Source organism: Balaenoptera acutorostrata, chromosome 1 (assembly GCF_949987535.1).
Source record: "Balaenoptera acutorostrata chromosome 1, mBalAcu1.1, whole genome shotgun sequence".
Lineage (NCBI taxonomy): Eukaryota > Metazoa > Chordata > Mammalia > Artiodactyla > Balaenopteridae > Balaenoptera > Balaenoptera acutorostrata.
This window is the reverse complement of record NC_080064.1, coordinates 134332266-134348314: the sequence shown is the minus strand read 5'-3', so window position 1 is coordinate 134348314 and position 16049 is coordinate 134332266. Positions and strand designations below refer to the sequence as shown.

Below are 16049 nucleotides of genomic sequence, written 5' to 3'. Positions count from 1 at the left end.
ACTAGGGCAAAGCTGGTGTGATCAAGAACCAGGATAAAACGGAATAAGAACAAATTCTTCTGGGGTGGAGGAGGAGAGATGTGAAAAAGAAACAAGAGCAGAGGGACGAGGCTAAGAGAAGGCCAAGGAGGAGAGGTAAGCGCGGGATTGGATGGAAACGTCAGAAATTTTCCAATTCACCATCTGGCCACTTGCCCGCTGGGCGCCGAGGCGCTGGTGGACCAGTTCTTCTGCTCAGGGGGTGGTGCGCTCTGGGTCCAGGCGGTAAGCGACACCACCCTCCCTCCCGGGCGTTGGTGGCCGGTGACTCAGAGCTTTGCTCCCGCGCCCGCCCCGCCCGTCAGCTTGCCCCGCCCCCGGAAGGAGGGGCCTCACTCTGGTCTCCGCCCCAGTCTCTGGGGCGGGCCGGAGCCCGAGGAAGAGGAAGGGGACGAGGACAACGAGCGACGGGGCGGAGGAGGAGGAGGAGGAGGAGGAAGAGGAGGCAGACCAACAAGATGGCCCCTGCTGCAGGAGCAGCCTCAGCAGCAGGTGGGAGGCCGGAGGCGGCGCTGGCGGTGGCAGCGGCGGCCGTGGTCCGGCGGCCTGGGACAGAGTCAGAGTCGACGGTGGCATTGGCGGCGGCGGTGGCTGCCGCGGCGGTGGCGACGGCCGCGGGGACTCGGAGCTGAGAGGAGCTGCTGCTCGGACCAGCGCGGTGAGCGAGCGGCAGGCGACGGCGGCGGCGGCGGCGGCGGCGGCGGCAGCGGCGTGGGGAGCCGGGCGGCTGCGGCCCAGCCTCCGTCGGGAACAATAGGCAGCCGCGGCGGGGCAGGGGCTGTCCTCGGCCGCCCTCGGCTCCTCGGCCGTAGCGTCCGCCCGCCCGGCCTCAGGCCCCGCCGGCGGCCGAGGGGCTTGTCAGTGCCCGGCGTCCTTTAGGCCTCGGGCCTCCGCGTGCCGCCTGGAGGGCCTGCCGGGGTGGGTAGGCCGTGGGGAGTTGCAGACGCCGCCCTGGTCGAGGGGAGGGCGAGGGAGGCTTCGGCCAGAGGGAGGGGGCCACAGGGCTGCCCAGCCCCGCTGTTCGTCCGAGGGCCTTGGCGGGAGTAGAGTGCGCTCGGGAAATGCTTTTTGGACCCCCAGTCGGTGGGGGTGGGGGAAGTGAGGGCGTCTGTAAACAGGCGCCGCCTGCACCTCAAGGCTGCTCCCTCCCCCTCCCCCTTAAGCACTCCTGTTCCTCGGCCAAGTGGGTTTTACGATGTCTGTTTCCCTGGAGCTACTGCAGATCGAGCCCGATAGTCTTTTTTTTTTTCTTCCTGGCGGCGCTAGGGAGGTTGTGTTTGCAGGTGTTTTTCAAAAAAAATTTAAGTGCAGCAACACCAACAATTCTGCCTGGTAAAATGTGATTGTCAAGGGACGGAGAGAGATAGAGGGCTGAAGGATGTTCCTCTGTAAACATTTCTAGGCATCAGTTCTCTCTAAACAGTTTTGCCCACGTCCCGGTGAGAGTGGAACTAGGGCCCTTTTGGAACAGTAGATAATGTAACTCTTGACATCCCAGAATAGTCCCTGAAACTGGAAACAAAGCCGCTTGCTGGCAACGCGAAGACAAATTGTAATGTTTGAATATAACTTTTTTCTTCAAAGGAACCGTTGTGAATTATTAATGTGCCGCATAAGAAACAATGTTAACTAGCATAAAATGGACCTAATGAAGCATTTTTTCAGGAGACAGAAGAGCTTCGTCTCCAGGCTAGAACTACTTGTCTTTTTTAATAATTTTCAAAAACTAGGAACAACTGTTCTGTATTGAATGTTTAGGCTGAAAAAGAGACGGCTCCTCATTATAGTTGCCCTGCATAGTGATTTCTGAAACTTCAACAGTTAACTACTATTTCTCCTAAACTTAATTTCTCAAGACATCTACCATGTACCTTTCCAAGTGAAGGGGAAAATTATCCAAGTTATTTCTATGTCAGTTTCTATACGTATGGAGAATTTATATTAAAATTGTTTGGATGTCTCTAAAAGACCGCTTTCCACTATTTAATATTAAATTGCGTGGTCCATCTAGTTCGTGTTCTTAAAAGGACCTGTGCTGGGCAGAGAAAATGCCAGTTAATATCTTTCACCCATTTTTAAGGTGAATTTCTAATGAGAATTGTCCATATCTGTTGTAATCAGAGCATTTTCAGGTTATATGAAGTTTAATGAGAGGCACTGGGCCTTGGTTCTTCCACAAGAGTTGACAGTAAATAGACTAGAAATTGAATAAACCTGGAGATTGGACTGTTTTATTGTTGCTTAGGATTGAAGTATAATGGATGAATATGAATGACTTTCATTTTAAGCCTAGTATAAATAATGTGGATGTTTTGACTTTTTAGGGAGTAGGGAAAGAACAACTTTCACATGGCTTCTGCTGATGTGAATTTTCTGGGAATAAATTTCAAAAGGGGCGGTTTTTTTTGAGTGTTCAAAGTCATGATTTAATCAATCAATTTTTTTTGCTGAATTTTGTTAGGTTGGTACAGAATGCAAGTGAACTCTATCTCATAATGATACTTAAAATTATCTGTGACTCTAAACCTATTAGAACAATTGTAGTAACATATGAATTTGTAAGTGGTCAGTGTGCTTTGTTGTGAAAACAGATCTTATGTTGTGTCAAGGACTAATTTGCCTCATCAGTTTCCTAAAAACAAAGATTTTTAAGTGTTAAGGTTTTGTGTTTGAAATTAGATGCTGACCCAGCAGTCATTGAGTCTGGGTCCCAATTTATGCTTGATATAGAATTCTGTTTTTATTTGTGTCAGGCTGTTTTAAGATGTGATCCCTCAGTTGTTAAGTCTTCAGTATCAGTGTTTATTCCGATTATGTCAGTTCAGATTTTCTCAAGTAATATTTAAGAATTTCCTTCCAAGAAGTTTTGGGACCATAGCTTAAAAATTAGATTTGTATTTTCTCGGTAATATTAAAAGTTAATATATGTTTGTTTCGTTTGGAGAAATTTGAAAGGGTTTTTTTTTGTACATAAAAAATTTAAAATAACAGTTTTTCAAAGCACATTTGTTAAATGAGTAAATGAGTAAAAATATTCTCATTTATTCGTCCTAATTAGTCTGTAATATAGGAAGAATCTGAGGCTTAGGCGAAGCTAAGTAGCTATAACTAGCAAAAAGGCCGCTTAATTAAAAGGTAAAAAAGCTTACTCAAACTGAAGTCTTGTGACACAAATTAGATGCTTTACTATTGCTACTGCTGCCATATGTCCCAGGGTTAAACTTTGAAGCATCTCCTGTATTGACGGATTCCTTTTTTTTTTAAAACCATGAACTGTGTTTTGTAATACTGTGCTTGCCTTTAGCTCTAATATCTTTTCTATTATCATTATTTGTACACGGCCAAATTATTCACTTGTAAGTTTGAGAACATATTTACTCGTGTGAATTACCAAAGAAGCACTTACATTTGTTTTTAACAGATCTGAATGCCGTAAATATAGAAACTCATACCGTTTACATAGGACAAATTTGTGGTATTGCTGTAATTGTTTCATGGCTTTAATTTGTTATATAAGCAGTTAACTAAGTTGTGCCTTTGAAATAAATACTTAATGAAAGGTTTTTTTTGTTTTTTGTTTTAAATAAATTTATCTATTTATTTTTGGCTGCGTTTGGTCTTCATTGCTGCGCGCAGGCTTTCTCTAGTTGCGGTGAGCAGGGGCTACCCTTCGTTGCAGTGCGTGGGCTTCTCATTGTGGTGGCTTCTCGTTGTGGAGCATGGGCTCCAGTAGTTGTGGCACGCGGGCTCAGTAGTTGTGGCTCGCGAGCTCTAGAGCACAGGCTCAGTAGTTGTGACGCATGGGCGTAGTTGCTCCGTGGCATGTGGGATCTTCCTGGACCAGGGCTCGAACCCGCATCCCCTACATTGGCAAGCAGATTTTTAACCACTGCGCCACCAGGGAAGTCCCTTAGGGGAAGTTTAAAAATGACTTTAGTAACATTCGGTAGTGTTAAAGTCAGGTCAGCTAACATTTGGAATTCTTCATTTATAATTTTTTAAAGCCATAGACCATTTAGAATTCTGCAGTGTTTTTTATCTCCAGATATTAGAGCTTGAAATGGAGTTCGGTGGGGTCTAATCAGTCCACTCTTACATATATCTTGCCAATGGTTGGCACCCAGTAAAGTGAAGAATAAACTGATAAGTGATCCTTGTTTGGTGGACACCTCAGAGCAGGATGTTCCTTGGCAGGGTATACTGACCTGGTTTAGCTTTGGCTATGTCCATGCTCAGGAGTTGAGGTATTCTTTCGGATTGGATTCAAGTGGATTTAAATTCTCAGATTGACCTGCATCAGAACACTCACAGATTTCAAAATCAGCCTGTTCGTTAGGATCTTCTTTAAGATCGCCTTCTTTTTTGTTTAATCCTGGAGTCTAGACTGGATTTGGACTAGCCTTGGAGGTTATAGCATAATATTAATTTTGTCAGCCATTTATATAAAGGAATTTTTCTTACTCCAAAGTTTCTTAATGTTGATTCTATACATTTTCTCTTTTTTAAAATATTTATTTATTTTTATTTGGTTGCGCCGGGTCTTAGTTGTGGCATGCGAACTCTTAGTTGCAGCATGCATGTGGGATCTAGTTCCCTGAGCAGGGTTCGAACCCCGGCCCCCTGCATTGGGAGCATGGAGTCTTAACCCCTGCACCACCAGGGAAGTCCCGATTCTATACATTTTGAAGTGTGAAGTTTACTTAATCTGAAGTGATGTTGCGCTACATCCCCAAGACAGTTAGCTTTAGCATGTTTATTTATATCCATTATTGGTCAGATTTGTGTCTGTTTACTTCTTATATTCTTATTTACTCTATGTAATGTTAGACATTTCTTGTCAGTTCACAATATTTTCCTGATTGAGGTTTGAGAAAAGAATTCTAGTAAAAAATTTGAGTTCATCTTACATGCACAGTTGAACTGACTCAAATTATGTTCTGCCCTAGAGAAATAAATGTTTTAAGGTTCATTTATATTTATTTGAGATTATTTATAAAGGTATGTTTGATGTTTGTCAAGCATTTTAGCACTGATATCAGTACACACCCATTACTGTGCATATATGGTAATAATTTAGTTCGTAATGCGTTTTTTTCTAAATATCTCCAAGATCTAAATAGCGTTTGAATGTGGTAGCAATGTGTTTTTTTTTTGGTAGCAATGTTTTTGAAGAAGAGTTCTACAGTGGTCTATATATCTTAACATAAATTTTTTTTTAAATGGAGGTTTAAATTGCATAACATAAAATTAACCATTTTAAAGTAAACAGTTCAGTGGCAGTACATTCACAGTGTTGTGCAACCACTACCTTTAGTTCCAAAACATTTTATCACCCCAAAAGGAAACTCTTGTGCCCATTGAGCAGTTACTCCCCATCCCCCTCTCCCCCAGTCCCTGGCAACCACCATTCTACTTTCTGTCTTTATGAATATTACATAAAATGATTTTGAGCCAAGATTGAGCAAGAGTGCTATGTATAATTGAAATTGCAGGAAAAAATTTTGGGATATGATTGTTAGGAATCAAAAACCACCTCATTCTTTACATTCTTCTCTAAGTACAGTAGGCATGCTGCCAGGGATTCTTTATGGAAGAAAAGTTGGAAGTCACAGCAGTTCGAACTTTTCATCTTGATCACTCCAAAGAAGTTGTACTTAAGCTCTCAGACTCATTAGTATTTCCTCGTTGAGTTGTGAGAATTAACTAAGTTTTAATGTTCTATACAAATGTGAGTGATGAATAGTCTTATCTACAGCTTGTTTGGCTTTTGTTTTTTCTTAATATATAGAAGAAACTTGGAATATTAATAGACAAGGACTTATATGAAGTTATATTAGAAAATGATTGTTAGATGGAAACTCTTTAATCTGTGTGAATCTAACTTTATTACTTTTTTTAAAATTAATTTATTTATTTTTGGCTCCGTCGGGTCTCAGTTGCGGCACACAGGAATCTTTTGTTGTGGCACATGGGCTTCTCTCTAGCTGTGGCACGTGGGTTTCTCTCTAGCTGTGGCATGCGGGCTCCAGAGCACACTGGCTCAGTAGTCGTGGCACGTGGGCTCCAGAGTGCATGGGCTCTCTAGTTGTGGTGCATGGCCTCTCTAGTTGTGGTGCATGGGCTCTAGAGCACGTGGGCTCTGTAGTTGCAGCGCGTGGGCTTAGTTGCCCCTTGTCATGTGGGATGTTAGTTCCCCAACCAGAGATCGAACCTGCATCGCCTGCATTGGAAGGCGGATTCTTAACCACTGGACCACCAGCAAAGTCCCCTAACTTTATTACTTTTATTCAGCTAATCTTTGAGGCTGTTTAGAGTTATGATTTGCCAGACACTCTGCTTGTTGAATAAATCTTTGAAACCTTGGTCTTGGCTCTATACCTGACTCCCTCCAAAAACATAGACACTGTTACAGAAGCAATTGGTTTGTAGCTTTTTAAAATTGTTTGTTTGATTGAGGGAGAAAATAAACAGGCTTTTTTTCTTTCAGCTTTGACTTAAATTCAAAATTAGGTACTTCCCCTAATTAAATTTAAATCTTAACAGTTAAGGTGAGAAGTGAAATACAGATTTTATGTTACTGTTAAAGATTTGTAATGGTTTACAGATACAGAAGCTCTAAGTTGGGAAGAAGAATTTAAATTTTGATACTAATTTCCCCCCTTTTAGGAAAATTTTATTTAACTATTAAATTTAGTTATAAGAACAACTTAAAAAGTGATGAAAAGAATTATAACGAATATTTAGAACTCAATGCAGTAAACTCCTGCTTTTCTTTAATAGTGACTTTTTTCAGGAAATATCAACTCTCTAAATATTTCTATGTTTATATACATCTGATTAATCTTTAATAGTAACATTTATTAGAAAGCTAGTGTACTAAATTAATACATTTAATCATAAAATAACATCTTTAAATGAGGTTAAGTTTAGAGATGTATGCTTGAAAATATGGTTTAGTGGAACATTTGTGAATGAAACAATCATCATATTCTTAGCTTTATTATAGAACAGTATATCATCTAACCTGATCCCAACTGAGAATAAGTAGACAAAAAGACCTTTATCACAAAGTTAATGAACTAAATCATCTACACTAAGGCACTGGCTTAGAACCTCTCTTGCTCTGTACATAATTCTAAGAAGTTTGATATTTTCACAGCAGAATTTAATCTGCTGTTTTCTAATTTCACAGCAGATTAAAACATGCAAATTAGATGTGGGAGTAAAGGTACTCTAGGTAATATGGACAGCAAGAAGGGTAATGAGGTAAAAATCACATTAGCATGGGGCAGTTTAATGCAGGGCCACTTTTTTAGACTCTGAGTATATCATTAATTAATTACTGTATTCTGGTATATAACCTGTTGTTCCTGATGATAGATTCATTGTAGGAAAATTCGCTTTTTAAATTTTTTTTATTTTTTTTATTTTTTTATTTATGGCTGTGTTGGGTCTTCGTTTCTGTGTGAGGGCTTTCTCTAGTTGCGGCAAGTGGGGACCACTCTTCATCGCGGTGCGCGGACCTCTCACTATCGCGGCCTCTCTTGTTGTGGAGCGCAGGCTCCCAGACGCGCAGGCTCAGTAATTGTGGCTCACGGGCCTAGTTGCTCCGCGGCATGTGGGATCTTCCCAGACCAGGGCTCAAACCCGTGTCCCATTGGCAGGCAGATTCTCAACCACTGCGCCACCAGGGAAGCCCTCACTTATGTTTTTGATTTTGGGAGTCATAAAACTATGTACAGAATATATTAGAACATACACTTTGGAGTCAGATGTATCTAAGCTCCCATCTTTTGTCACATAAGCTTTATGATTCTTCATCTCTAAAAACAGAAATGGTAATATCTTCTGTTAAAGGATTGTTTTGTAATTTAAATGAGTTAGCATATATCTATAGTATAGCACCCATTCAATAAATGTTGTTTTCTTCCTTAAATTTTGTTTAACAGAAATCACTTTAGAAAGATATTTATCTAGAATATTTGAAAATTTTCTGCTGTCAAATGTTAGTATTCAAGATACAAATAAACTGTGTATTTATGGAGTTGGTGGTCAGAAATGAAATACCATTCTCATTTTCTTTCCACATCAGTCTTTCATTAATATGGACCTGTGCTGTTTAATATCAGCCACTAGCTCCATGTGACTACTTAAATTTAAAATTTTTAATGGACTTTTTTTTTTTAAAGCAGTGTGCTTTCTGTTTTTTTTTTTAATTTTATTTCATTTAGTTTTGGCTGCGTTGGGTCTTTGTTGCTGCGTGCGGGCTTTCTCTAGTTGTGGCGAGCGGGGGCTACTCTTCGTTGCGGTGCACGGGCTTCTCAATGCAGTGGCTTCTCTTGTTGTAGAGCACGGGCTCTAGGTGTGCGGGCTTCAGTAGTTGTGGCACATGGGCTCAGTAGTTGTGGCTCGTGGGCTCTAGAGTACAGGCTCAGTAGTTGTGGCACACGGGCTTAGTTGCTCCGTGGCATGTGGGATCTTGCCGGACCAGGGCTTGAACCCGTGTCCCCTGCATTGGCAGGCGTATTCTTAACCACTGCACCACCAGGGAAGTCCTTTAATGGACTTTTTTTAAGAGTGGTTTTAGGTTTATAGAAAATTGCACTGAAGGTATAATTTCCATATATACCTTCCCCCACAGTTATTTCTGTTAACATCTTACATTTGTTATAATTGATAAACCAATATTGACAAATTATTAACTAAAGTCCATAGTTTACATTACGGCTCACTCTTTGTGTTGTACAGTTCTGTGGGTGAGATTGTCTTCTTTCACTTAACAATGTACATTTAAGGTTCTTCCATGTCTCTCTGTGACTTGATAGCTCATTTCTTTTTATTGCTAAATAGTACTCTGTTGTATGGATAAATTTAAGTTTTAATTAATTAAAATCAAAATTTTAAATTTAGTTCCTCAGTTGCACCAGCCACATTTCAGGGGCTCAATAGCCACATGTGGCTAGTGGCTACCATATTGGAAAATGCAGATATAGCACATTTCCATCATCTCAGGAAGTTCTATTGAAGAATGCTGATATAAACCAAAGTCCGGTTCTCCATTTATATTCACTCTCACAGAGAACTTACCATTTGCATGGCCTCAATTTGTCCTAAGCCTGCCTTTTCAATGTTTTTGCTTGTGCTGCCAGCAGTCCTAAACTTGACATAATTTAAAATCCTTTACTCCCCCCAAAGAATCAGCCTTTCCAGATGCTGTCCATTATAATACGGTTTCTTATCAGGGCATCATCTTTTACTCCACTCTTCTTGTCCCTAAAATCTAGAGTCATCTTTTTCTTTCTTATTTTTTCTCTAAACCTTTTGAATATTTATCAAAGATAAACAGGTCTCAGAGCTAATAACTGGCAGAGTTGAGATTAGAATCTAGAACTCCTTTTTCTAATTCTCTCTTGGGATCTCCACTAGTTGGGGTTGCTTTTACAATTAATTTTAAAGTTGCGGTCACTTTTGAAGAGATTATTGGGGACTGTTTGATTATGTACTATGTAATTTAAAATATAAATCAAAACTATAGAGGCTTTAGCTATAGATTTAATAAATACTAATGTACTCATTCTTTAAAAAATTAGAACTTGAAATGAAGAAGTTTATCTTATTTCTTATCTTAAATAAGAAATTTATCTTATTTCTCTATAATTCAGTTATTATGGAAAAATATTTTTTCTTCTGTGTGTGATCCACTTTACATAATAAAAATTAATTACCTGTACTAATATGAATTGCCTGGTAAGGGTGAATAGAATTTAACTGAACAGTGTTGCCATCCAGAATTCTCTATTGGTACTGATTTACATTTGTATTCTATTCAAATACTTTGTAAAATCCAATCTGGTTACCACATGAACTTGTACCTTCTTAAACATTCTTTAAATTACCATGTTAAAGTTTCCAGAGCTCTTTTGCCTTTCTTTTGGGGTAAGCTTTACCTCTACTTTTGCTGAAAACAGCTATACTGTGTAAGGTCTTGATTTGATCTTCTCTGTATACTGGTTATGCTTGCTCAAAAGTTCATTTTTGTGGAGACATTCTGTTAAAGAGTAGTAGTCTTCCATGTTTAAGTACTGTATTTAAAAAAAAAAAAAAGCCTGAATTTTAAACTTCATTTTGAAATGCTTTCCCTATAATTACTGCTCTTAAAACGCATGTTTTATATGTCAGCTTTTACATTAATTACTGTTTTGATTAAAACTGTCACTCTTTGCTCGAATCTGTCCTCTCTTTAAATTTATTAAAAACTTTTTTAAAACATAAGGCTCTCCTTATATTTAGAAAAGTTGAGTTATGAGTTATCTGAGTCAATTTTTTCAGAAATGTCATTTTATTATGTAGGTTTGCAGTTGACAAAATCTGCTCATAGGGACACAAAAGTTCCTTCCAATATATTCTCTTTCTACTGCGTTAGAAAAAATGAGGGCAGGAGAGAGAGAGGGTTTTTTGAAATAAGAAAATCCTTAGAGTAGAAAATGTAATATTTAAATCTCTTTAAAAACATGTAAGAGTAACTTAGAATATCACAAAGCTTAGAACAGTTAATGTCATGGCAGCATCTTTGAATATTGAAGTTGTAGTACCTATTCCCATAGTGACGTGCATTATTTAATTCATTGTTCTCAGAGTGTTAAAACTTTAAGCGTCTTAAGTGTATCATGACAAAATGGTGAGGGGCAGAGGGGAAAGAATGGGCGGGGAGCAAAATCCTATCAATAGAATCTCCATTTTTGAGAGAGATTTCAGGTTCACTTGTTGATTTTTTTTTTTTCAGTATTTTTTGTTTTTAAAAGACTTGGTTGGTTGGTTGATTTGTTTGTTTTAGAGTAGTCTTAGGTTCACAGTAAAATTGAGAGGAAGGTACGAAGATTTCCCGCATACTCAGCTGCCTCCACACATGCATAGCCACCCTTATTATCAACATCCACCGCCAGAGTGGTACGTTAATTACAATTGATGAACTTACATTGATGCTTAAAGTCCATAGTTTGTATTAGGGTTCACTCTCGGTGTTATACATTCTGTGATTTGCACAAATGTATAATGACAGGTATCCATTATTATAGTATCATACAGAATATTTTCATTGCTTTAAAAATCCTCTTTGCTCTGCGTATTCATCCTTCCTCACCCCAGCTTCTAGCATCCACTGATCTTTTTATTGTCTCCATAGTTTTGCGTTTTCCAAAGTGTCCTATAGTTGGAATCATACAATATGCATTTAAGTTTCTTCCATGTCTTTTCGTGACTTGATAGCTCATTTCTTTTTTAGTACTGAATGATATTCCATTGTCTGGTTGTACCACAGTTGTACCACTGGTGGACATCTTGGTTTGTTGCTTCCAAGTTTTACAGTTACGAATAAAACTGCTGTAAATATCCATGTGCAGGTTTTTGTGTAGGTACAAGTTTTCAGCTCCTTTGAGTAAATATCAAGGAGAGTGATTGCTGGATCGTATGGTAAGAGTATGTTAGTTTTGTAATACAATGCCAAACTGTTTTTCAAAGTGGTTGCCCGATTTTGCATTCCTATCTGCAATGAATGAGAGTTCCTGTTGGCTCCACATCTTTGTCAACATTTGGTGTTGTCCATGTTCCAAATTTTGGCCATTCTAATAGTGTGTAGTGGTATCACATTGTTTTAATTTGCATGTCTCTGATAACATATGATGTGGAGCATCTTTTTATATGTTTATGTGGAATATATAATATTGTATAGTTGGACTCATGCAATACGTAGCCTTTTCAGATTAGTTTCTTTATCCTTATCTTTTTAATCTGTCACTTCACTTTTAGCTTTACCTCGCTTATAGGTAGTTTTAAGAATGTGGTTAATTTTGGAAGCGTACTATTTTCTTTTTTTTTTTTAATCAGTCATCAATTTTATACACATCAGTGTATACATGTCAATCCCAATCACCCAATTCAGCACACCACCATCCCCATCCCACTGCGGTTTTCCACCCTTGGTGTCCATACGTTTGTTCTCTACATCTCTGTCTCAGCTTGTGCCCTGGAAACCGAAACCGGTTCATCTGTACCATTTTTCTAGGTTCCACATACATGCGTTAATATATGATATTTGTTTTTCTCTTCCTGACTTATTTCACTCTGTATGACAGTCTCTAGATCTATCCACGTCTCAAGAAATGACTCAATTTCGTTCCTTTTTATGGCTGAGTAATATTCCATTGTATATATGTACCACAACTTCTTTATCCATTCGTCTGTCGATGGGCATTTAGGTTGCTTCCGTGACCTGGCTATTGTAAATAGTGCTGCAATGAACATTGGGGTGCATGTGTCTTTTTGAATTATGGTTTTCTCTGGGTATATGCCCAGTAGTGGGATTGCTGGATCATATGGTAATTCTATTTTTAGTTTTTTAAGGAACCTGCATACTGTTCTCCATAGTGGCTGTATCAATTGACATTCCCACCAACAGTGCAAGAGGGTTCCCTTTTCTCCACACCCTCTCCAGCATTTCTTGTTTGTAGATTTTCTGATGGTGCCCATTCTAACTGGTGTGAGGTGATACCTCATTGTAGTTTTGATTTGCATTTCTCTAATAATTAGTGATGTTAAGCATATTTTCATGTGCTTTGTGGCCATCTGTATGTCTTCTTTGGAGAAATGTCTATTTAGGTCTTCTGCCCATTTTTGGATTGCGTTGTTTGTTTCTTTAATATTGAGCTGCATGAGCTGTTTATATATTTTGGAGATTAATCCTTTGTCCGTTGATTCGTTTGCAAATATTTTCTCCTATTCTGAGGGCTGTCTTTTCGTCTTGTTTATGGTTTCCTTTGATGTGCAAAAGCTTTGAAGTTTCATTAGGTCCCATTTGTTTATTTTTGTTTTTCTTTCCATTAGTCTAGGAGGTGGATCAAAAAAGATCTTGCTGTGATTTATGTCAAAGAGTGTTCTTCCTGTGTTTTCCTCTAAGAGTTTTATAGTGTCCGGTCTTACATTTAGGTCTCGAATCCATTTGGAGTTTATTTTTGTGTATGGTGTTAGGGAGTACTCTAATTTCATTCTTTTACATGTAGCTGTCCAGTTTTCCCAGCACCACTTATTGAAGAGACTGTCTTTTCTCCATTGTATATCTTTGCCTCCTTTGTCATAGATTAGTTGACCATAGGTGCATGGGTTTATCTCTGGACTTTCTGTCTTGTTCCATCGATCTATATTTCTGTTTTTCTGCCAGTACCATATTGTCTTGATTACTGTAGCTTTGTAGTATAGTCTGAAGTCACGGAGTCTGATTCCTCCAGCTCCGTTTTTTTCCCTCAAGACTGCTTTGGCTATTCGGGGTTTTTTGTGTCTCCATACAAATTTTAAGATGATTTGTTCTAGTTCCATAAAAAATGCCATTGGTATTTTGATAAGGATTGCATTGAATCTGTAGATTGCTTTGGGTAGTGTAGTCATTTTCACAATATTGATTCTTCCAATCCAAGAACATGGTGTATCTCTCCATCTGTTGGTATCATCTTTAATTTCTTTCATCAGTGTCTTATAGTTTTCTGCATACAGGTCTTTTGTCTCTCTAGGTAGGTTTATTCCTAGGTATTTTATTCTTTTTGTTGCAGTGGTAAATGGGAGTGTTTCCTTAATTTCACGTTCAGATTTTTCATCATTAGTGTATAGGAATGCAAGAGATTTCTGTGCATTAATTTTGTATCCTGCAACTTTACCAAATTCATTGATTAGCTCTAGTAGTTTTCTGGTGGCATTTTTAGGATTCTCTATGTATAATATCATGTCATCTGCAAACAGTGACAGTTTTACTTCTTCTTTTCCAATTTGTATTCCTTTTATTTCTTTTTCGTCTGATTGCCGTGGCTAGGACTTCCAAAACTATGTTGAATAATAGTGGTGAGAGTGGCCATCATTGTCTCATTCCTGATCTTAGGGGAAATGCTTTCAGTTTTTCACCATTGAGAATGATGTTTGCTGTGGGTTTGTCGTATATGGCCTTTATTATGTTGAGGTAGGTTCCCTCTATTCCCACTTTCTGGAGAGTTTTTATCATAAATGGGTGTTGAATTTTGTCAAAAGCTTTTTCTGCATCTAATGAGATATCATATGGTTTTTATTCTTCAATTTGTTAATATGGTGTATCACGTTGATTGATTTGCGTATACTGAAGAATCCTTGCATCCCTGGGATAAATCCCACTTGATCGTGGTGTATGATCCTTTTAATGTGTTGTTGGATTCTGTTTGCTAGTATTTTGTTGAGGATTTTTGCATCTACATTCATCAGTGATATTGGTCTGTAATTTTCTTTTTTTGTAGTATCTTTGTCTGGTTTTGGTATCAGGGTGATGGTGGTCTCATAGAATGAGTTTGGGAGTGTTCCTCCCTCTGCAATTTTTTTGGAAGAGTTTGAGAAGGATGGGTGTTAGCTCTTCTCTAAATGTTTGATAGAATTCACCTGTGAAGCCATCTGGTCCTGGACTTTTGTTTGTAGGAAGATTTTTAATCACAGTTTCAATTTCATTACTTGTGATTGGTTTGTTCATATTTTCTGTTTCTTCCTGGTTCAGTCTTGGAAGGTTATACCTTTCTAAGAATTTGTCCATTTGTTCCAGGTTGTCCGTTTTATTGGCATAGAGTTGCTTGTAGTAGTCTCTTAGGATGCTTTGTATTTCTGCGGTGTCTGTTGTAACTTCTCCTTTTTCATTTGTAATTTTATTGATTTGAGTCCTCTCCCTCTTTTTCTTGATGAGTCTGGCTAATGGCTTATCAATTTTGTTCATCCTCTCAAAGAACCAGCTTTTAGTTTTATTGATCTTTGCTATTGTTTTCTTTGTTTCTATTTCATTTATTTCCACTCTGATCTTTATGATTTCTTTCCTTCTGCTAACTTTGGGTTTTGTTTTTCTTTCTCTAGTTCCTTTAGGTGTAAGGTTAGATTGTTTACTTGAGATTTTTCTTGTTTCTTTAGGTAGGCTTGTATAGCTATAACTTCCCTCTTAGAACTGCTTTTGCTGAATCCCATAGGTTTTAGATCGTCGTGTTTTCATTGTCATTTGTCTCTAGGTATTTTTTGATTTCCTCTTTGATTTCTTCAGTGATCTCTTGGTTATTTAGTAACGTATTGTTTAGCCTCCATGTGTTTGTGCTTTTCACGTTTTTTTCCTTGTAAGTTATTTCTAATCTCATAGCATTGTGGTCAGAAAAGATGCTTGATATGATTTCAATTTTCTTAAATTTACCGAGGCTTGATTGGTGACCTAGGATGTGATCTATCCTGGAGAATGTTCTGTGCGCACTTGAGAGGAATGTGTAATCTGCTGTTTTTGGATGGAATGTCCTATAAATATCAACTAAATCTATCTGGTCTATTGTGTCATTTAAAGCTTCTGTTTCCTTATTTATTTTCATTTTGGATGATCTGTCCATTGGTGTAAGTGAGGTGTTGAAGTCCCCCACTATTTTTATGTTACTGTCAATTTCCTCTTTTATAGCTGTTAGCAGTTGCCTTATGTATTGAGGTGCTCCTATGTTGGCTGCATATATATTTATAATTGTTATGCATCTTCTTGGATTGATCCCTTGATCATTATGTAGTGTCCTTGTCTCTTGTAACATTCTTTATTTTAAAGTCTATTTTATCTGATATGAGTATAGCTACTCCAGCTTTCTTTTGATTTCCATTTGCATGGAATATCTTTTTCCATCCCCTCACTTTCAGTCTGTATGTGTCCCTAGGTCTGAAGTGGGTCTCTTGTAGACAGCATATAGATGGGTCTTGTCTTTGTATCCATTCAGCAAGCCTGTGTCTTTTGGTTGGAGCATTTAATCCATTTACGTTTAAGGTAATTATCGATATGTATGTTCCTATGACCATTTTCTTAATTGTTTTGGGTTTGTTTTTGTAGGTCCTTTTCTTCTCTTGTGTTTCCCACTTAGAGAAGTTCCTTTAGCATTTGTTGTAGAGCTGGTTTGGTGGTGCTGAATTCTCGTAGCTTTTGCTTGTCTGTAAAGCTTTTGATT

General features: G+C 38.5%; 1 protein-coding gene across 3 annotated transcripts in view; it reads left to right on the top strand.

Moving 5' to 3' along the window:
• The first annotated feature begins 408 nt into the window (after positions 1–408).
• Positions 409–16049, top strand: part of RC3H1 (ring finger and CCCH-type domains 1) — a 99343-nt gene continuing 83702 nt past the window's right edge. Inside the window, exon 1 of one of the 3 annotated variants that reach the window (XM_057547513.1) lies at positions 409–697. The gene's annotated coding sequence lies outside the window, so the exon portion shown is untranslated. The remainder of the gene's footprint in view (positions 698–16049) is intronic. The other 2 variants (XM_057547523.1, XM_057547515.1) reach the window with 2 other exon arrangements.